Source organism: Anomalospiza imberbis, chromosome 10, assembly GCF_031753505.1.
Source record: "Anomalospiza imberbis isolate Cuckoo-Finch-1a 21T00152 chromosome 10, ASM3175350v1, whole genome shotgun sequence".
NCBI lineage: Eukaryota > Metazoa > Chordata > Aves > Passeriformes > Viduidae > Anomalospiza > Anomalospiza imberbis.
The window spans coordinates 7,364,267-7,386,739 of NC_089690.1; the positions used below are offsets into that span (position 1 = coordinate 7,364,267).

General features: G+C 38.2%; 1 long non-coding RNA gene across 1 annotated transcript in view; it reads left to right on the forward strand.

The window, feature by feature from the left end:
• Nucleotides 1-22,473, forward strand: part of LOC137479791 (uncharacterized) — a 29,387-nt gene that overhangs the window by 1,231 nt on the left and 5,683 nt on the right. The window lies entirely within an intron of this gene.

Consider the following 22,473-nt stretch of genomic DNA (forward strand, 5'->3'; position numbering starts at 1 on the left):
ATGACAGATAAAGGTAGTGCATTACAAAGTTCTTGCCCTCAATCATGCAGAAGGCTCTCTATGCTTCTGTGAGCAGTGGCACGAATGTGGCTGCACTGTAATGGGAGAAGGGTTAACAGCAAACCAAGACATTTTCTGCAGCAAAAAGAGATGGAATCTTCTCCAAGCAATTACCTTTTATGTAATAAACAATGTCAGTGGTCAATAGAGGGAGTTTTCTTGCCCTAATCCCCTTTCATTTAGCTTAAAATAGAAGTACTATTAGTTTGACTAGCAGGTTGGTGTACCATGAAGCCTGGTCATCCCTAGTTGCAGGTTAAATTTAACTGCTAGCAGAAGGGTTGCTCCAGTAGCTGTTGTCTATGCTTTCCTTGAATAAAATACAATAATGCATGCTAGAGCTTCAGTGGTGTTAGATGCTTTTGTCAGATGTGTCTATTGATATGCTGCAGCCTTTTGGAATACAGAGTGCATTGCTTTTTATTACAGATTTTATTGGCATCATGAAGTTGTGAGTAGCTTCTCCTGCACTTTTAGCTTTTATTTGCTCTGAAAATCCAGCTCTAATTACTAATGGATACTTTGAAAAATAATTTATTTCTGGTAAAGGATGCACATAACCTGTTATCATTAGATATCTGCTGGCAGTAGATATTGCACAGCTTGTGCTTTGGCTGACCCTTGAAGGAAGGGAAGATTTAATAAATGAGAAAAGCCAAAAGCTTTTGTGCTTATGTGTGCTTAAGGTAATGAAGAATTTAAAGATTACAACAGCATATCTGTCCTTCTACATATGAGCTGTGGCTTTCAATGGATGTGATGTTCCTCGTGGATGCAGTGAGATGTGACAATATGGTCACACAGCTGAGTATTCCATGGCTGAGTAGCCCTCAGCTCAGTTACAGGACACAGAAAAACAGAGCTTCAAGGCACCATGTTTCCTTTGTGTTACATACATCACCTCTGTCTGCTGTCCTTTTTAGTGGAGTGCAACTGCTGTGATCTCTTTCCTGACCATCAGTTTTCCTGTGTCTTTTTTTTTTTTTGCTTCAAAAATACATTTATGTGAAGCAGAGTTGGAGTAAAAAAATTAAAATATGACACAAGATTAGAAATAAAGGAAGGTAGTCCTACTTAATATTATGAAAGATTATATACAAAATCAGTGAAAACTGCAAACCTTTTAAAATTTCTTTTAGTGTTGTTTTAATTTTGTTTTCATTTTTGTTTTTATGGCCTTCTTTATAAAGAGTGTAATGGTAAAGCAAGGGCAGTGCCACGGAAGGCCAGAGGTCTTCCAGTTACAGAAGGGTGATCAAAGAGAAGAGCCTTAGCCTGACCTAAGCCACAGCCATTCCCAGCTCTTTGCTGCAATCTCAAGCAACTGCAATTTCTTCTGTTCCCTACTTGTGTTTGTGAATTCTCAGTGCTTGAATCCTGCTGCTTCTGGCTTATAAAATCCTGTGTCTGTAGCAAGTTTTTTCATTTTCTTTCTGGTTTTGGCACTACTGAAGGAATCAGAATACATTTTATTGTTTATTCCTTAGCAGTTCTGTATTTTGTGGAAGGAAATTGGCCTTTCTCCTGCCAGCATCCGTGGAGCCAGAGAACACCCCAGAGTTGTCAAGGCAACAGCTTTTGCTTGGGGAGCTGCAAAAGAGAAAGGGACAGGAACGTCCTCTGGGCTTTTGTTGCAGGGCACGGAAACATGTGTGGTCCCTTTACTGCAAACACCATCTATGGGTCAGGGAAAGTAGAAGTTACAGTGCAACATAATGATGTGGGGCTTCTGAGAATCCTGATGTGCACTCAGGTCTAGAATCACAGGCCCACTCTGGGCTTCTCTTCAGTGTGTTTGTTCTGTTGGGCAAGGCCCTATTGAAATAGTGGCATAAATCAAGTGGGTTTAGGCTTTTGGACAGGAAAGGGAGCTTGGTTCTCTTTACTACCTAAAACCTTTTAGTAAGCAAAGCTTTCTATCTAAAAATTTCATCACTATTCAGTGCTCTAGAAGGGTGTCTATTGGTCCAATTACTAACTGGATTCCTGTGGTGATCTTGCTTGCCTCTGCTGGGAGATTTGCTTCTCATGCGGGACAAACCTTACAGTGAACAAGATCCTTAGCTAGAATAAGGCACAGGGCTCACCTGAACCAACACGACTGTGCTAAAATTTACCTGGTGCACACTGTGAGCTGCATGATTCCAACACAGAAAATGCCATTGCAAGAGCTCTAGAAATGCATAGAACCTAGCAAAAATTAAATCATTCTGTCCCAAGGACAGGATCCAAGGATACTGTCTGCATTGTAGTATTCCTGGTATTTCTTCCACTTCAACAGCCAACAGTTAGAGAATCTTACACCTGTATATTATAATTGGAATACTCAATGCATATTTCTATGGAGGCATGAACAGTTATGCATTTCCCATTAAACATGCAATGAGGCTATCAAGGGTTTAGCAAAGTATTTTTTATGGGGAGATCAGATGGCCTCAAGACTTGTTGCTGTGCTTAGTATTTGGTACACAGTGTCACCCTCTTCATGCAGCAGCTACTGGATATCTCTGAAGTGCATATTTGCTGTCATGTTACTGCTGTGTGCATAGTAAAATGCCATATAGGACATAGCATAATCTTGTTTGATATTATGATCCTGTAATTTACTTTAAAAAGATTAATCTTGTAAATACTGTAAAGTTTTATTAGTAGTTGCAGTAAGCTGTTTAAGACTTATGAAGCAGCATTATTTATATTTATAGTCAGTGACCTTGATACTTCCTACTTAGAGCTGAGATATTTTTTATGTTACTTTGCTTTTTTATTTTCTTCACCTTGGTTAAAAAAGAAAAGCACCCCAAAAAAATTTAAGAAAAACACTGTTAGATTTTTGATTTTCAAAAGATCTCCCAAACTTTTACAAACTGTGATCCACAGAGATTTTGGAGGTTATTTTAACACTTATTGCCATTTCATGTAGTCATTTAAGTCGTTAGGGCATGAGTAAGGTACATTTTGAGAGACAGAACATTATTGATGTATTAGCCTCTTTTGAAGTGCATTTTATTGTTGTATCAGTCATTCTAGAAAAAGGTTCTGAGCCTAAGAGCACAGACGAAAATATATACAATCCCTTTAGAAGGTGGAATATTTGAATTTAGCTTGCAACATAGTTGCATGAAATTATCACTCCTGTCATGTCAGCTGAAATATCAGAAATCCTATTTCTAATCCCTTCCATGTAATGTGGCACGGGGACATAGATACATATCAGCCACAAAGGGAGCCAGCACAGCCTTTCTGACAGACTCTGCAGGCTGCCTACAATTCAATTCCCCTTCTCCAGCCTCCCCACCCACTGGTTGAGCCTCTTGTTGCCCTTCCAACACCTAATGCACTCCTGACACAATGGAGGGAGGGCAGGAGCAGTGTGGTGAAAAATCAGACACTGCAGACAAAAACTTGACAGACTGTCTTCCTCCCAGTGCCACAATATGAACTGGCCAAGTGAAAAGTGATGGCCATTATCCTGTCTCACTGAATGACTTAAGTGACTTACAGCCACATGCAGAGAAAGTTCTTTGGACTATTTCCATGGGGGTTTTTAATTTAATTTGCATGATAAGATGTACAAGGTAGGTTTTACAGTTTGAGGTAGTTTCATTTTCCTCTGACTCCTGTGTAAAGTAAGGGTAATTTCACTGAAGTCATTGGAGTAACTTCATTATGAAATGGATGTTGGGAGAGCACTTTCACAGTCCTCAGGCAGCTTTCCAGTCGTTGCTCCTCAATACTCACCATAAGCTCCTATTTGCTTACATCTTCCTGAGGCTGAGTGCTCTGGGCACGCTGGGCACTCATCCAGCACTGCACATCTCAGGAAAGGTGGCTCCTGATGGATTGCTCAGTGTTGTACAGAACATAACCCGAGTCAACAGCCAGGAGTCTCATGCACCCAAACAACTTCTGCATTGACAACAATCTGGAAAATGTAGGTGTTCTAATAAGCACAGTGTTGTATTTACAACTGTACAAATGCTGCCTCAGGTTCACTTGAATGCTTTGTGTTTGACATTCCAGGCTAGTACCTCTATACTGGGATGCTGGCCATGCATCTCTTTCTTTTCTTTATCACAAATACTGACTTGAGATGCTTTTCTCTCTGAAAGTTTTGCTAAAATGGATAAAGTCCAGTGGAAAGTTTCAATTCAGAGAAATGATTTCTTGAAGGATTCCCAGCAAGTTCTTTACAAAAGCTCTGACAAAAGCAACTGCTCTCTGCCTCCCTGTCCAGTGACTCCTGCTAACTCAGAAGCATCCATGGGCTTGAGAAGGGCAGCTGTAAGAGCAGAAGCAGCCAGAGACTAAATGTAAGCAGAGAGTAGATGGACCAAGATCTTGTGTACTTCTGTAATTGTTGTATCACATGGGAACTTGAGGCACCAAGCCTGGCTATTCCCTGGTGTGTGCTACAGCTTCTGGAGCCTGGCCTGACCAGTAAATCCTTTAATTATTTACAATTGGGCCATGCTTTTATACATGTCCAAAAGCCAGGAGAAGGCTGCTTGGAGCCCCCTCACCAGTTGCTGTCAGTGTGTACAGCTGTTAGAAAGCACACATGGAGCAGCCAGGAAGTATGACTTGAGAGATGCTGCTTATCTTGTATTTATCCCTAATGTACATAAGACACTGTAAATAATGGCAAGCCAAAAAAAAAATTTCACACTGTTGCAAGTGCAACATACTAGAAACTGCTTTTTTCCCTTTGCAGCGGAAATGCATTTAGAAATCTCTTCCCATTTATTATTTCTGATGGAAGCAAAATCTTACCACGGAATAAGAAAATATTTCATATACCTGAATCCACGCTCATCCTTCCAGCAGCATCCTCCATCTTTTCTCCCTTACTTTTCTATTTTTTTTTGAATTTGTGGTTAGGCAGTACTTATAGTAAAATAATATTTTTATTATTTATTACTTGCAGAAAATCAAATAATAATGGTACTCTTTTTCATTTTTTTCACCTTTGTTCTGATGTGCTAAAATAATGGTTTTTGGCAGTTGAGCACTCTGTTGATAAAACGTGAAGGACATGATAATATGAGTGAAATTCATTATCAAGCAAAGCGTGTAGTGAACTTTCAACAAATCATCACAAAGTAATCTTGCTTTTCTCTCTGGTCTTACCCTAAATGCAATTTGCACTCTTCAGGAAAGGACTTTGTGCTGGTTTTGATGTTACATACAAATAGTCTTGCTTTGTAAAATGCCCATTATGCCTGTTTACATTGAGCAGCAGTCCTATTGATTCAAGCTGTACTGATTGGAAAGCAGAAGTCGTTAACGCTAAGCCCCTTCAAAGTTTTTCATACATTTGTGGCGTTTTTCCAGCGTTGCTCACAAAACAGCATAGAGCTGCTGGAAGGAAATGCTCCAGCTGCAGGGATAAGTGGAGCCAAAAAGTAACATCCAAATAGAAATTATCCAGTTCGTGATTTCACTTTGATCACCAGATGTTTGCCATGTGACTTCAGCATTGGAGAACACGAGAGAGGAGAATGTGATGGTACGGTACTCAGCTTAAATCTAACACAAGGGCTCATAGCTCAGCAATAGATATACACAGTTACTGACTTCTCCCATTTTTTGAGAAATTCCTAGTTTATCATGATATTGATTACAGCAAACTATGTCCTTATGCCAAATTTTGCTTTGGTTTCTCATTTCTTTAAGCTCTGAAAGACTGTGGAAGAAGAGCAAGATACACTCCAGATTCATGGGATAGTTTAATCTGGTTTGGTTGGTAATTTGTCTCTATGAAGACTGGTTAGTGATGATTACTCTCCACCTTTAAGGGTTTCAGATTTAGATTTGTATCTTTTTTCTAGTTTTAGCACTAGAAGTCATTTGATTTAACTGCCTCCAATACAATGTACTTGAGGGAGATTTTCCAGCTTTTCTAAGTTAAGAATTAGTTGAGGCATTTAAAAATGCACAGAATTGAAAGGACAATTTAGAGTTTTCAAGTTGTAACCCTTTATGACCTTTGTCAAGCATCTCATATAGTGCAAAGCTCCATTTAAAATCTTTTTACAATTTTTGCTGTTATTAACCTCACAGGATGGCTGATGCAAATTTTGGGTGCTTCAGAGATTAAAAAGTGTTTTTAAATGTCCACTCTAAACTTATCCAGGGTCTGTTTATAGCCACTTATTCTCATAATTGAAAAATTACATGATGTATGCCATGGAATTTCTAAGTGAATTTGGATAAATGACTGAATTCCTACGTATGACTTATCCCAAAGCAGGAGTTTTCCCCACTCCAACCTCTCCCACCTGGCCACACATTTTTGTCTCTTGCTGCCTCAGGTATTTGCCAAGTTCCTTTACTGGTCTATGTTAGTACTTTCTGTGCCTGGTTTTGAAGGGATGTTTTTATGCTGGAATAGTGAACCAGAACAGCTCAGCAATGGCCTGAGGAGCACATAGAGAGGCAGGGCCTGGCAGTTACACTTCTGGTTTAGCTTGCTCTGGAACTACAACCTCAACTCTAAATTGATAAAGGTATGATAATTCTTTCTTTCCTAACATTTTGAATAATAATTCTTCCTTTTCCAACATTTTTACCAAATTATCTTTTACAATTATTATTATATTTTATTATTATTATTAGATTTTAAGTTCTACAGATCAAAGACTTTTAGTGACTTGCACTGTGACAACCACAGTGGATCTCCACATTTAGATATCAAGACAGTGCAGATACAAGACCACCACAGAGCCTTTTTGTGTTGTGCTGCAAATGTATCCAGCTTCACTGAAAACACATTATATTCTCCGTTATGTGTTTCAAAATTAATATTTATCACATTATATGATAGAATGTGAATTTTTAATTAAGTCAACTTCATTTTTCATTAGTGCAAAAGCATAGATTTCATTAACTATATAAATTCCCACTTTTCTTTATTACATGAAAGTTTCTTACTTGTGAACTTCCTTGACCTACTTAGCAGTCCTAACAGTGAACAGCATTGATCCTCTTTATCTATTAACCTCTGAAATGTGTGATATTGACTTACAACATAGGTTTTAATGTAAGATGAAATAATGCCACCATTATTTTGGAATCTGGGCCCAAAAATGTATTTTATAATAGGTTCTTTTATGTGAAACAAAGTGTTCTTAACATTTTTAACAGTTTCTGAATGTACTGTCTCCACCCTTCACTACAGTATTTTGCATATGTCTGGGATTTCTAGGTCTGTTTCTCACAGCAGTGTTGAGAAAATTTCATGCTTTCACATTTTTCAGCTGTAATACTATTTACTTTGAAGAGAAACGAATATCCTCTACTATTCTGCCAGGTCCCTCTCTAGACTTCCACACCGAGGTAGTTTTATTTGATCCTTTTACGTGAAAGATTAAATTTCCTTGTGTTGTATGGTGAGATACCAGTGCTTATTTTCAGGGAATTATCTCATGGAATGTTCTGTGCTCTAAATTATTTGCACCCAAATCCAAAATGCCAGGGGCCTTTGTTTCAGTAACAGAACATGTGATCTGTTCTTGCCATTCCAGGGAAGGTCCATTCCCCAATATTTACATATGTTCTCCATCTTCCATTAAGGAGTTAACCTCTTAATTCTTACAAAAATACAAATAATTATAGTTATTAATATTCCAAAGATAAATGGATAAACTTACATTGAGTCGATTGCTGTGAGGGAATTCACTGGGAAATTTTGAGTGCTCCTTGGTTTTCAGGTATATGAGCTTAAACTGAACTTTAGGAATTTATTCCAAAACTTTATGCAGTTTAATAATTCTTGACTTCCTGACATGTTTATTTAATTTACTGTATAAATACCATAGGTATTTCAGAGCCTGAGCACACTTTCTATGTTCAGACAAATATTCACTGTGTCCAATGAGGAATATTACATTGTGATAGAAGTTTTGATTGAGGAGAGGAAGCTGGGTCAGTCCCACATGTTGTAGAGACTTAAAATCAGGAATTAATATGCAGCAGAGCTATGACAGTGGCTTTAATTCTACTCACATTAATTTTCACTGTTATTATTAATTAAACCCTGAAAATCAGGGATTTAATGGAAACTCTGTCAGACCTTTAATTATAGCATTTCAACAGACTTATAGCATAGGATGTCCTCTACTAGCTCACAGGACATTCTGTACTTGAGAGGGTATAAAAAGAAGTCATAGTTTTTGGTGTACTTTATATTCAAAACATTTTTTAATTCTTGAGAGGCTTTTACTCAGTGTTGTCTGCTGCATCCAGCTAAGTTACACAGAGTGAATACTTTAACTGTTGTGTTCAAGAACAGTTTGGAAACAGAATTTTTAAATCTTTTTAATGTGATTGCTCATTATTGTTAAAAACAATCCATCATTGCTTTAGGAGAATGGGTTTCTTACCATCTATTTGTGTAGAAGAGTGCATTATGCTCATAGATACATCTACAATTTAAATTATTTGGCTTGCAAATTTCTGATAGGAAGGACGACCTTTTTTTCCCCCCTGTTTATGTGCCATCTGCCATAGTGGGGTCCTGACCAGAATTCCTATGTGTACCCCTAATATAAGCCATAAATTCCAGTCATTCATCCCACATGATTTGTACCACTGTGTCTCAAGTCTTTGCATTGTGTGTCCCATTGAGGCCTTGGCTGTGCAGGGTGAGTTCCATCAAAGTGATTCACAGGAATGGAATTGTCGGGAGGGAGAGGAAGCTGTCAGATACTGTGGGCAGCAGTGTTCTGTAATGTTTAGTAAATCACATTTCAATTTGTCCAAGCATACAACCATATAATGAGCATTTTTGTGTGTGAAAAACAGAATTATACCCTACTGGCTAATTTTACAATTTTACCACAAATTTTGCAACATATACTTTCCGACAAAGAATGTTCCTGGATTCACAGGGACCTATGATAATTGAAAATGTCATTGAAGAGTGGAGAGAAATAGATGTAAAGCTCTAACACTGGAAGAGCTACAGTCTAAAAATGAAGGAGGTACAGTCTAAAAATCTCAATGTCAGAGACAGATTTGAAGTATTGTAGCTATTTGCAATAATTATAGATAAAACAATGAATGATTTTGGAGAAGCTGACTGATGAGTTTTTAAATATTTTTGATACTGGTAAAAACTGGTGTTTAATCAGTTAGTCACCTGTTCTCTTGATTAGATAATGGAACCATAAGAAACAAATAAAAATGTGCATGTTCTAAAATTCATAGAGAAAGGAGTTTGAAGAAGTTCCATAATAGAAAGGATTTAAACTTTTCTTGACTAATTCTGGGATTTCTAAATTTGTACAGTATACAATAAAGTTTGGATTCATATGTTTGCTTTTACATGAACCACTTCTAGAAACATTTTAGGCAGCTAAAAAAGTACTTTTTGCTCGGAATCTAGTGAAAACTGTGTGTATTTGCATTGCATGTTCTATCCAAATGCACAAGATCTGTTCAACTCAGATCACTTTTATAGATGTACATAAGAAGGAATGTGAATCACTGAATAGAGCCAGTGATTCACTCTGCATTGAAAAGCACTGCTGAGAGGAAGCACTCCTAAGAATTAAAATCTTCTGGATTACCTTAGGGGTGATAAGTACATGAGTGGCTGTGATCAGAAGTTGTTCTCTGAGATCCCAGTCCCAAGCACCCTGGTTGCCTTTTCTCACATGATTACCCTGAGTGAGACAAACGTTACTGATGTGAATAAAGCTTAAACAGACACATGAAGTTCTCTTCTGTTCTCTTCTCTTCTCCACAGGCAGGACTACTGCTGGCCATGCACAGAAGTGGCTTAAAACTGAGCTGAAATTCTTGAGTGCTGGCCCAGGGGCTCACATCAGCACAGGGCAAGATTGCCAGGTCCAGAAACCAAAGAGGGGATCACAGCACTCTGTGCCACCTCCGTGCCAGAGGGAGAACCCAGTGCTGAGCACCTCCTGCTACTCTGTATTCACGTCAAATTTAGAACCAGAATCCAAATTTACATGAACAAGCTGTTCAGTTGATTCTTTTCTTCTCTGCTCAACTTTTTAATGAACCCAGCAGAGTTTCAGAGTTCTGCACTTTATTTGCAATCTATGACTTTTTACCCCCACTGATGGTTTTTCATTCTGCTATCTATCCATAGCCCATTTTTTATGAATGTACATTTGAAATATCTCATTGTGAAACCATTTGTTCTTAACTGACAGCCACATGCTCTCTCTACTTTTATTATCCCACTCTAGCATTTATTCAGCCATCTTCTCAATCAGATAAGGAACCTCAATTCTCAGAAAACTAACCTTACAAAAAAAAAAAAAAGAGGATGGTTTTCTACTGGTTTATTTCTTTGAACTGAAATATGCAGGTAGAGGAAGAGCAGGAGGGCTCCCCATGGTGGCAGGGAGCTGTTGGGTTTTCAGTGCTGTAGTGTGAAACAGCAGCCTGAGAGTTGGCCAGCACTGTGTGTCCCTAATCCCTTCTGAGAATGCAGTGTGAAATAAAATAATACCTATGGCAGAAAACAAATAAATACACATTTTATGTAAATTTAGGGAAAAACACCTCCAAAATAATTGCTTTGAATCATTAGGAAAGCTGCTTTAGTGTAAGGACTACAGAGACTTCTTAGCAGGACCAGCATTGCCTGGCTGGGTTTAGCCAAGCACTGGGGATGTCAGCTCTGGGCTGAGTTGTTGTTAGCACCGGGAAATTGCCTGCTGTGTGGATGGGCTTAATGCACTATTATACGGTGTGGATGCAAATTTAATGGGCTTGAAAATAGAGAAATTGAGCCTGAAACCTGTGGGGCACGTCCTTGGCCCAAACTAACCTACACCACGTCTAAGCAGAGTCAGTCTAGTCAGAGAAGTGGAAGCCAGTGGAAACCAGTGGCTGATGAGAATCAGGACCCATTTCTTAAAAAGGAGTTTTGGCTGGGCAGGTGACCACAATGGCTTTTTGATGTTTTTTTAATTTGTATTTTTTCAAGGAGCAAGAGCCATCCATTTAAATGCACACGAAATACAAACCCAAAGTGTTAAAATGACATTTTAGAAATAGCATAACAGTACAGACAATGTTAAAAGAATGCAATTTGAGAAGGTGTCCTTCCACACACAGTAATGGGATTGCCACTGTTGCTCAGCACATCACAAGAAAGATTTATCTTAAAAGAGCAAAATAATATCATTAACAGAAAATTAAACTTAAAGTCACCATGAACTATGGACTTAAAAGACCCTCAAGAAATGAAAACCAATTGTCTGTTGGAAAACCAGGAGGTCAAGTAGTCATTGACCAACCAAAAGCTGCACCGATTGCTGAAACGTACAGTACTTTCAAATCCAATTAACTGTTTCAAGCAGACAGTCCTCATTTTCTCTTTCATCAGGAAGGGAAATTTGCAATCATATATTCCAATGAAAGTTAAGTTGTTTTGATCTGATAATTGTCAGATGTATTTATCTTAATTTGTAAGTTTTTAATGCTAAAGCTCCAAGCAGTTCAGATATAACAGAAGTACTGGGAAATGAGGTACAAAATGCTGGAATTCAAATTAACCAATAAATATATTTTAATATATATCAGCAGGACTCTAGAGGATTCCATTAATGTTGAAAAATAGAAAGGATTTAGGTTAATTTGGTAAGAAGGCAGGTCAGAACGTTTACAACAGTGGCATAGAATTGTATAGAGATGCAAAATTTTTCAAGAGAGCAGAATTTTTTCAAAAACGCTGACTCTAGCTGTCACAGCCCTGCCTTGGTTAAATCCAGTGGAGAGATATGAGGACTTTCTAATTTGCTTTCCCTCTATTTTAATAATAGCTGTGCATAAGTAATTTATGAAAGGCCAACCAGGCAGTGGGCAACAGAAAATTAAACTCATTTTATCTGAAAGCAGGTGGATTTCTATATATCATTAGCATGCATAGAATTCTCACAATGTTATTTCTCATACTGATGGAATGTAACCAAATAATATATGAGTTTTTTGCTTATGCACGAGTGAAATTTTTAGATAAAAGTGCCAGCCCCAATGGCAATTTTCTGCAAAACGAAAACTAATTCTGCGAAGCTTCTTATTACTGGGAAGACTCATTTGGCTTGCATTAGAGACTGACATAAGTGACTTTAGGATTTTACTAACAGATTAGATGAGATGTGCTATATGCAGTAATATCATTAGAGAATGTAGCAGCAGAAGCAGAAGAGTTTGTGGCACTTAAGGACACTGGCACACGTAAATTGTTTTCATTTTTGACAAGCTTTTAAATTATTTTTTTTTCTCCTGATGAGAATATGTTTTAGTTTTAGGTTTCCCTCACCCTTCCCCTGAAAGAAAGGCTGAAAAAAAAACCTTCTGCCTGAATTACTGCTCATATTATTTCAACTCCTGATACCAAATCTATTGTATGTGCCTGCCTTATCACCTGTATCACCTTGAGAGGGGCTAGATTTTTGTGAAGAAAACAATACTAAAATGAAATAAATGTATTGCAGTGTTATTATAACCTAAATAAGGAGAGAGAAGCAAACCACATATTTCTCTACTGGCTGTATTTTCACTATTCGTTAGCAGAAATATGTTTGGAATCTCTCCACATGCCATTCCAAGTATTTTAAAACAGCAGCAGATATGCTGCAATTATTTGACTTAAACAAATGCAGCTTTCCTTTTCTTACCTCATAAAAGTCTGTTAGGAGTTTGGTTGCTTTTAATTATGATACCCAAAGGTACATTCTGCATAAGACTTTTTCCACTCTTACATCTTGTTTAACAATAAAGGGCCAAGCAGTAATTTTCTTGAGGCAAGAAGAAGTAAAACACCATGCTAATTCCTATCCCATATAATACCAATTTTTATGATGCAGATGAAGGTGAAACTTTCAATTTTTAATTTTTTTTAATTCAAGAAGCAATAGTAGCAGCTACTGGGTGTTAGCAGAAACTACTCTTCAATGGTTGCATTGGCTTGTACTGCCAACTTTGTTGTTTGCAATATATTTTGTTCACATTTGAATTTCAAAAAAGAGGGAAGATATGACTGTGTTGTTGGAACCAATAGCACTGACCCGAGTCATATGACAGAGATAGTTCTTTGTAACCCTGGCCCATGTGAGGTGACTGTGTCCAGCTCTTCTTAAGCTGTTTATTCAGTTTCTTCTATCAGCACTCATGTATGTCACACTTACATGACTTTTTTGTATTACACGACTATTTTATTGGTTCACTTAGATAGCAAAGTTTATATTGTCCTCCACAGTCAGTACTTTTACAGAGCTATCTTGACTACCAAAGACCCTGAGGAACAGGAAAATAAAATCCTGAGGTAAATTGCATGGGTGTAAATGTAGAATGACTGTTTTTACCTCAGTGAAGATAATCTGGGTATGTAGTGCTCTGCTAAAAAAAGCTGAGTTTGACCCAATGGAACCAATATTGAAAACAGACTTGATACTAAAGAGAACCATAAGTTCTTTTCTCAGGGGAAAGGCTGGTGTTGGCCATGGTGAGGCAGACACAAAATACTTCTTCTGGAGTCCATGGATTTCCTTGACACATTGCTCAGCACAAACAGGGACAGAGCTTGGCTCTGCTGTGCCATGGACTCAGCTAGAGTATTCAATCAGAAGGATTAGAATTCCAGTGGTAACATTCAAATGCATACATTGCAAGGCTCTTACTTACTCTAGTTCATAAAGTCCCTCCCTGTTGCACTTGCCACAAATGTGTAAAAGAGAGAGAGGAAATCACTGAAGAAATAAAAAAAAAAAAAAACAACCAACCCTGGAACTTCTGTAGTGAGGTGCATGGGCACCTTGCCAGCATCTGCTGGGATCCGGCTCTGCTGGCATGGGAGAGCTGAAACACAGGGACAGGAGTATGTCCTTACTCCAGATCAGTCCTTCCTCATTCTGTGCCACCCCTCCTAACAAATAAACTGACCAGTGGTAATTTTTATGTGATGCTAACAGCTAGCATAGAAACTTAGGTCAAGACTTTCTGGAGGATCCTAGACCTACAGCACTAAATCTGTTTCTTGCAGGAAGTTCAAGATGTGTCACATAGTTCTGACCATAAATATCTGAAATTCCATCTTAAAGTAAGTTAGGTTCTCTGCCCCCACATTCTCGATTGGAAAGCTGATCCAAAACATTCCTCCATGAAAAATTTTAACCAGCCAGATATAACAGCAAGTTTGTTCCAGAGCTGTGTCCTTCCTTCTTAAACTTTGCTCTAAGTCAATTTTTAAGGAAGACCTGCACAGTAGATCCTCAGCTCTGTCCTGCTATTCCATAGACTGCCCAGATACTTCCTGAGTCTTCTGCATTATCCAATTGTACATTCAAACAGCTCAGAAAAAACAGTTCAACTCCTTCAGTGCTAGGAAATGCTTTTTGCCCATATAATATTTCCATTTTCTAACAGCCTTCTGATAAATAGAGCCTACAAGATAGAGAGGGAATTTTGACAAGGGCATGTAGTGATAGGACAAGGGAGGATGGCTTTAAACTGACAGAGGGCAGATTTAGATCAGATATTAGGAAGAAATTCTTGACCATGAAGGTGGTGAGGCCCTGGCACAGGTTGCCCAGAGAAGCTGTTGCTGCCCTATCCCTGGAATTGTTCAAGGCCAGGTTGGATGGGGCTCTAAGAAACCTGCTGTGATGGAAGGTGTCCCTGCCCATGGAAGGGTGTTAGAATGAGGTGATCTTTAAAGCCCCTTCCACCCCAAAATGTGCTGTCGTTCTCTGATTTACCTGTGATGCTTTACGGCTTTGTATAGTGAAGGCTTCAGCACTTATGGCCTTAACTGTGAGACTTCTGTAGGGTAGTACAAAGTATTTAACTTTATTGTAACAGTGATCAGAGAATCTACAAAAGACAGAAGTGAGAGCAAAGTAGATAATATGGTAGAAGAATATCAGAATAATTTTTCATTGCAAATAGACTAAAATAAGGTGTACATTTTTCTCAGTTTGCATCTTCTTTTTTATCATCATATTTTATTCCCTACTCAGAACATCATCGTCAAAACAAGCATATGGATATGCCTTTATTTCCCCCCATTTTCATTTAATAGACAATATTTGAACTTTCTCCTTTTTATTTGCAGCAAGCAATCAAAAAGTATCTTCCCTGTATTATTAAAAACTGAAAAATAAATACTATATTTTTAATCTTAAGCGTTTTAAAAATGGAAGGAGATACCAGTGAGTGTCAGTAAGTCTAGCTCTAAGTTGCTTGTGTTGACATACTGCTGAAGGCTAAAAACAGCTTATACAGATTTTATTTGTTTATAGGGCAAATTATAAAATGTTCCACTGAAATAAGTAATGACATTTTTTGTCTACATAAATGTGCATATAAATGTAATGATGTTTGTTGTCATTTCAACATGACTGCCATTATTGAAATAGAAGATCCAGTACTAATTCTTGCTGTCATATTTCTTAAAAAATGAAAATAAGGCATTTAAAGAAGCGTCAAGGTTTTCAGTGTAGATCATTCATCTCCTACATGCTCTTAGAATAACACCCTCAGCAAAACAGACAGACAAAAGCTAACTAGAGTTCTGCTCTCTAATCTTTTTAAGAAACATTCATTTGAAGATATTTTCCAACTTCAGAGCATTCTGGAACTCAGTGAGACCTTAATGAATAAGATGTGAAGTTTTGTCACTGTCTTAAAGGTTGTGTAACCTGAGCACAGGGTAAAAACCTGCAGAAGTCTGCCTTTGATCTCATCAGCCAAAAGAAACCCTTGTCTTTTTTAGCTGAATACTTGGATGTACCGTGCTGAGCTCTCATGGTGCCCACCCTCCTGTGGGACTCTACAGGATAATAATTGAAAGCAACATGCAGGCCAAAACCCCCTCAACACTGAGCTTCTGTGGCATTTCAACATAACACTGTTTTTACAAACTCCTTGGAATTTGTTCCTTTTCTCCCCTTCCCTCATCAATCCTTGCCCATGGCCAGTTGGCTTCAGCATGATCAGGAAAGGAACTGGAAAGTGTCATTACTAGATAATAATGACTATTTTGAGTAGGTCATATGGCTGAGTAGATTTAAGAGTTGGGAAATCTTGAATTCTAATCTTGCCTCTTCCACCAAAGTGGCACATGACCCCAGGCAAGGGTGGCAGGGAGGGTGGTGTCACCTGTTTTTTGAAGCAACATTCTAATTTTTTGTGCCTAAGTAGCCACGACTTTTAAAGGCCTGAGTATTCACACAGCTTGAAAACAATTTCAGCTTGAAACTGCAAGCATGCAAAGTCTTTGAAATGAGATGCCTCACGTGTTCCAGAAATGAAAAGCTAAGTTTGAAGCGTTCCCTTTACTCCATGCCTCAGTTTCCCCCAGGTTCCATCAGAATGAGACAGAACCTATGACACGAGGGTAAGAGGGATACTAATTTCTTAATATCTGTGAGAGGCTTTGAATATGTGAATGATATTAAATCTTACCATGTGCTTTTCCATTCCAGGGGCTCACAAAGTGTTGTGCAGTGGGACAGGCAGCAGTCCCTGCACCACACTATAATACATTCAATGACAATTTCTGCAAGGTAGGGGCTCGCTCTATCCTGTGACTTTCTGGAGCAGCAGAGCACAGTCAGGGATACAAGACTGTTCCCCTCATGGAGGAGAAAGCTGCAAGATGAATCTGTCGGTTCAGCTGAACTCAGGAGCTCTGTGCTGTGTTCTGTCTAGGTTAATCCAACAGAGCTTTTGCTAACTATAAAACACATCTCTAAGAGAATAACAAACATAAAACCAGCAGTCCACACAAAATATGAGTCTTATTTTGGGGAAATAGTTTTGATAGAGGTCCTAGACGAAGCTCTGATCATAAAACTCAGAAAAAATGTTGGAAAAGTTTTCTTCTTCCCTTTTAAATTGATTGAGTCCCCAGACAGTGCTTTAATTATTCATGCAGACGATGCGGTGTTTTGTGCAGCGGTTTCTGGGAATGCAGCACCATAGAGTGCTCCCTGATTGTTACTGTCATCACAAACTGCCCACCATCCTTCGTCTTATGGAAATTTAATTCCAAACACACCGCTTCATGCTTTATTATCTCACAACAGCAATTGCATTTGGCCCTTTGATTCATCTGTGGAGAATGCATTATGAAGCAAAGCATAAATATCATAAAATGGTTAGTTCATGGGGCTTCTAATTTCAGGAACATCACAAAATGCTAATTCTTGGACTTCATACTAGCACAAAAAATATATTTCAGTGGATGTCGTGAGGGTAAATCCCTGCTTTCGTCCTTCACTTGGAAAATGGTGCAGCTTAAAGAAACTTAAAAGCTCCAATAAAACTTAGGGCAAACTAACTTGCTGAAGTGTTCAGCTACACTTCAGTGTATTCTTAGTTAAAAAAAAAAAAAATTGTAAAGAGGCTTCAAAATAGTCCAGAAGGGAACTGAAATAAAGAAAGAACAGATTGCATTTTCTTCTCTTTTACCTGTCATATATTATGGGGTGCAGTTTTTTCCCTTTTGGTTCTTCTTTAAAAGTGGAGAAACTGCACCTACCTGGTCATTTGCTCATTGTAATGGTACTGAACCACAGCAAAATCAACTCAGTTTTACCAAGTGTTGTTCAAGAAAGAGAAAAGGCAATGCTTTTAGGCAGAATCCAGTGGCAGCTGTGTGCATTTCCAAGTGGGGACTGTGTGGCCAAAGCAGAAAATCTGGGCTGAGAGAAAAGGGCATATTGAGGAGACAACACGAAGTACACTGCTTACAAACAGCACTCTTGTTCTGTGCTTTTTCACTTTATGATGTATGTGTGCAAACTTCATCCACAGATGTTGCTCCATCAATTTGTCCCTGTTTTCAAGAATAATCTGTTTGGAAGATGCATGGGCTAGGCAGGTACACAGCTTTATTTGGCTTAAATGTAACATCATAAGTAGTAAAAAAAGTTTAGGCAAAATCTCCCAGCTGTTAGAGGCGAGTCTGGGGTGTGCCTGTGTGAAGGAACAAGGGGACTGAGGTGGGCTGGGCTGGCCCTGGGCCAGCACTTACACAGCCCATCAATAGGTGTTAGTGCCTTGTAGGATTTATGAAGTGATCTTTGCAGAAGATAATTTCCTTTTCAGCAGTTACCAACCCTGAATGCTACTTTTCCATTTTCTGGCTCATTTACACTTAATTCCTCTTTTTCTGCATTTCAACAAATATGTTGTGGTATTTAGTGCTGTTTGTACCTCCCAGCAGCAAACAAAGGTCATTTCTGTGACCATGAAAAGCCCTGTCCATATTGAACAGCTCAGCGTGAGCTGAGTGAATTTAGTTCATTGGAGAATCCCTGGGATTCCTGCCTGCTGCCCTGAAGGAGCAACCTTTAGACCATCCCCAAACATGTCACATTCCTTATGTCCCCTTAGGTCCACTCACCTGCCCTCTGAGGTTGCATTTTAGTCCTGTTGGCCATCCGTCTCTGTGGATGGTGGGCAATCTGGGGCCTAAGATCCTTCACAAACAGCAAAGGACTTGTTACTTTCTCCTTTTCTTGTCCATTAATTATAAAACTTTTCTAAAATCAGAATTAAATCATTTTGTTACACAACAAAAATTTGTTAAGTGATTTTGTGTCACTTTCCGTGTCTGGTAACTAGCCCAGCAAGTTCAGCCTGTGGATGTGTGTATGGACATGGTTCTTTCAGAAAAAAAAAAGCAAATTTACCTAATTTGTTCATATTTCTGAAAGTATAAATCAGAAGTAATCTGCTCTTAATCTAATTTTAACATCAAACCAAGCATTTTTTTCTAGCCAATGCTCAGAATTACTTGAAAATTAATTAAGCTAGATTATTGACTGGTGCAGATTGAACCTCCTCTTGCTGGGGTGCACAGAGATCTATTGATTTGTCTTAGTGAGGATAAAGTTCATTGTCTCTCAAGACCGTTTATGAACCAGGGCCATTGTATTCCTCAGTAGGAATTCTGATAAAAGCACATCTACTCCTGCTCTCCTGCAGTCAGTTGTATTCATATATGTAAGTAGGAAAACACTAATTAATCCAAATTTTATTTTTTTTTAAGTGGAGATGATAGCAATTGAAATAGGGAAAAAATGTGATCCTGCACCTAGCACAGGCAGTGCTATTTTTTAAAGATTTTGGATCATGCTTGCTTAGGATCAGAACATTTCTTTGTGTAATGTGACAACCTTGATTTTTGTAATGGCTATCAAAACTGTTGAGTTTGTAATTTTAGTCTCTACAAATCGTCATCATTATTTCCTCTTAGATGAATAATTTAGATATGTTACTTTTACGAAGACTGGAAGGAAAATTGAGTCTGTATCTCCAAGACCAGCAGAGAGTTTGTAAATTGTATTAGGATGGAGTTTCTGAAATCCGGTCAGTGCTGTAGATTATTTCATATATGAATGGAAAAAGGTGAAGTATATTTATTGCAAGGTGCATTTAAATTTTCAAACCTGTAGGTAATCTTTAACTTCTTAATATTAATAACATTGCACTGGTAGGAAAACACACTTGCTCACCTTGTGTTTTTATATTTTCTTTAATTTTGGATATTGCAAACAACATAGGCATGGAAAGCCATAATAGCCCGTGATTTCTAATATTGGGTAAAGCACAAATATAAAATATACTTGAAGCTCAGCTCTAAGTAGATTATAAACATTTAATATAGAATGTTATCATAATATTCAGAGCACCAAATTGCAGACTTCTGTCACCCACTTTCAGGCATGCTTCTGAAGATCATAGTTAATTCTGCTGATTTATGGTAATGCTGTAGCACTATCATATGCAGCATCAGAAACCACTAACAAGCTTAGTATAAGCTTGGACTGAAATGGTTTGAGGTTTAAATTTCTGTAACGATTATAAACTAGAGGGAGTGAAATCCCACTTCAGCAAAAAAATAAAAGTGTCTTGTTACAATTCAATATTGCATCCTCTCTCTCTCCCCCTCTCATTCCAACCCCCCTTACTTTCTCTTCTCTCTTTAGCTTCTCTGAGGAGCCATATTTGAGAAAAGTAATTTTAAATTGTGACTGGCATTTTTAAATTTAAAAATAATCCTTTTTGTATGGTAATGTGCTTTATAATTAGGAGACACAATGCTAGCATTTATTAGAAGTAGAAAAAAAGCTCAGCTGAAAAGTATTAAAATCAACTAGATTTTTTTTGCCCATTTCATTTGAAATGATAGCTATTTATAAAACAAATCTGATGAGTTTGCCAACCCTTTCCATAAACATTTTAATAACATGTGTCATATTTGACTGTCTCAGGCATACTATGGATTGCAATTACCATAAATCTGTTTCAAAACTCTCTTTGAGCATAGGGTTAACAGGAAGGTGTGCAAAGAGAAAACCAGAACTTTAAAGAATATAAATCACAATGCTGTTGCTCCAAAATCCAGCCAAAGGAACTGCATTAACTTGGAGCTGTTGGGAATCTACCTTTGGCTGTTCCCTGCACACCCTGGGCCCCTCTCTCCTGGGCCTTTGTGAGAGCTGTGCTCAGGAGCCATTTCTGCCAAAGGGCCAATGCTCTGCAGCAAATACAGAACTTCAGGAGCCTTGTTTAGACAATATACTGCCATTTTCAAATTGCAGATTCCCTACTCCCAACAGCCAAGATTGCTTTTTCTCTCTCAAGCCATATGAAAATGTAAAAATTGCACAAGCTTTTGAAAGGATTTGAAATGTTTATGTTGTGGACATCAAATTTGATAGCAGCAATCAAATAATGATTTCTGAGTATCAAATCTTAAAGAAGCATGGGTTTAAGTTATCTCAGTTTGTGCAGGTAAAAAATATTACAAACCACCACTGCCATCCCTCCCATCTCCCAGTGCAGTCATTCATCAAAATTAAGGCCAAGTAAAACATTGCAAGGAAAATCAGCTGCATTTCTCCTTTTTTTTTTTTTTTTTTTTTTTTTTTTGTGATGCTTGTACTGAACTGATTGTTCTACCTCGGTGCAACCTATTTGATTTTGTAGAGTTCTGTTAATTGTTTCTTATCTCTTAGAAAACAAATCATTAGGAAACAATAATGCTAAGTTCATTATATTGGGTCAAATTCAGGCATAGCTCTTGAGGTCAATGGGAAATTTGTGAAGGCAAGGAAAAAATTATTATCAGTTCTTTGCAATTTATGGAAGCTGAGCCACATCTTGTTTCCAGTAATCCTAATTGTACCTCCATATTGCCTTTTTCATTCCAAATGCTTAAAAAGGGGTATCATGAGTTAAGCAAAAATCCTAATCATTTGCACTATCACCTTTTTCCAAATTCTACAAATAAATTGTAGAATTTTTCATCTGAATCCAACGGTAGCTGACTGTACAGCAATGAGTTTTGCCCTCATCGTGGGGAAATTGGTGCAGGCACCAAACTCATCGTATGTTCAGAGTCCACAAGAATCATGGGCTCACACACTTCAGCACATCTCCTGTCTAAAGAGACACATGGAATCCACTGCCTGTCTGTTGAACAGCTGGGAGAGGGAATCAGCTCTTCTGGGACCTGAACCTGTGTCTCCAAGTTGTTCAGTTGGCACCTCCTGCCAAGGCTTCTAATGCATCCAGTGGCCAAGGATTTTACTGCAAAAACAGATCTAATGAATGTAATCTAGTCAGTCTAATTAGTCAGATCTAATGTTTCTTTTTCTCCGTCAACCTAGCAGAGATGTGAGAAGAAGCCACCAGGTTCTGTAAGATTTGGGAGGGCTCATCATCCGGTGCTGAAATACTGACTCCACATGCTACAGCTTTCTTTTCAGGATGTCACTCTCCCGCCTCCACACTCACCGCCAAACAAACATAGAAATCTACTACTGTTCTCCCCATGCACTCCATTTTCTTCCAATCTGAGAGCCATTTGTGTGTATAATTGAAAATTAGCAGTGCAGCTGTTTGAAGAGAGTAATTTATCACAGCACATTGTTCGCTCCTGACACTTTAGACCTGGCTCTAACAAGGCAGTGGTTGCTGGGGGTTGAGCTGCAGAAAGTGATTCGGCTGTAATGCCGCGTTTCCCCTGCTTTGTTGCTAATTGTAGCCTCTTTTTCTCCATTGAATTGGGAGTTGAGTAAAAGAGCTTGTTTGCTCTGTGCGACGAGGCTGCCAGGGCCGCTTGGGCTATTATCACAAGATACTCTTGATCTTTTGAAAAGCAGGAAATAGAATTTTTCTCCAACAGGGAAAGTAATTTGCGATGCGTCCATTAGTTCTTCATTAAAGCAAGATTAAATTGCATGGCAAATCACATCTGTGTTTGGATGATTAAAGGGTGGCATTTTAGAGGCCAAAACTAATTACTAGCCAAAATGAATGGGAGTGAAAAAACAGTCATGTTTTTACATTAGATAGTGTGGCTTGTAATTAGATTCAAGCTAATTCCACTATTTCTTCTCATTTAATGAGATGAGC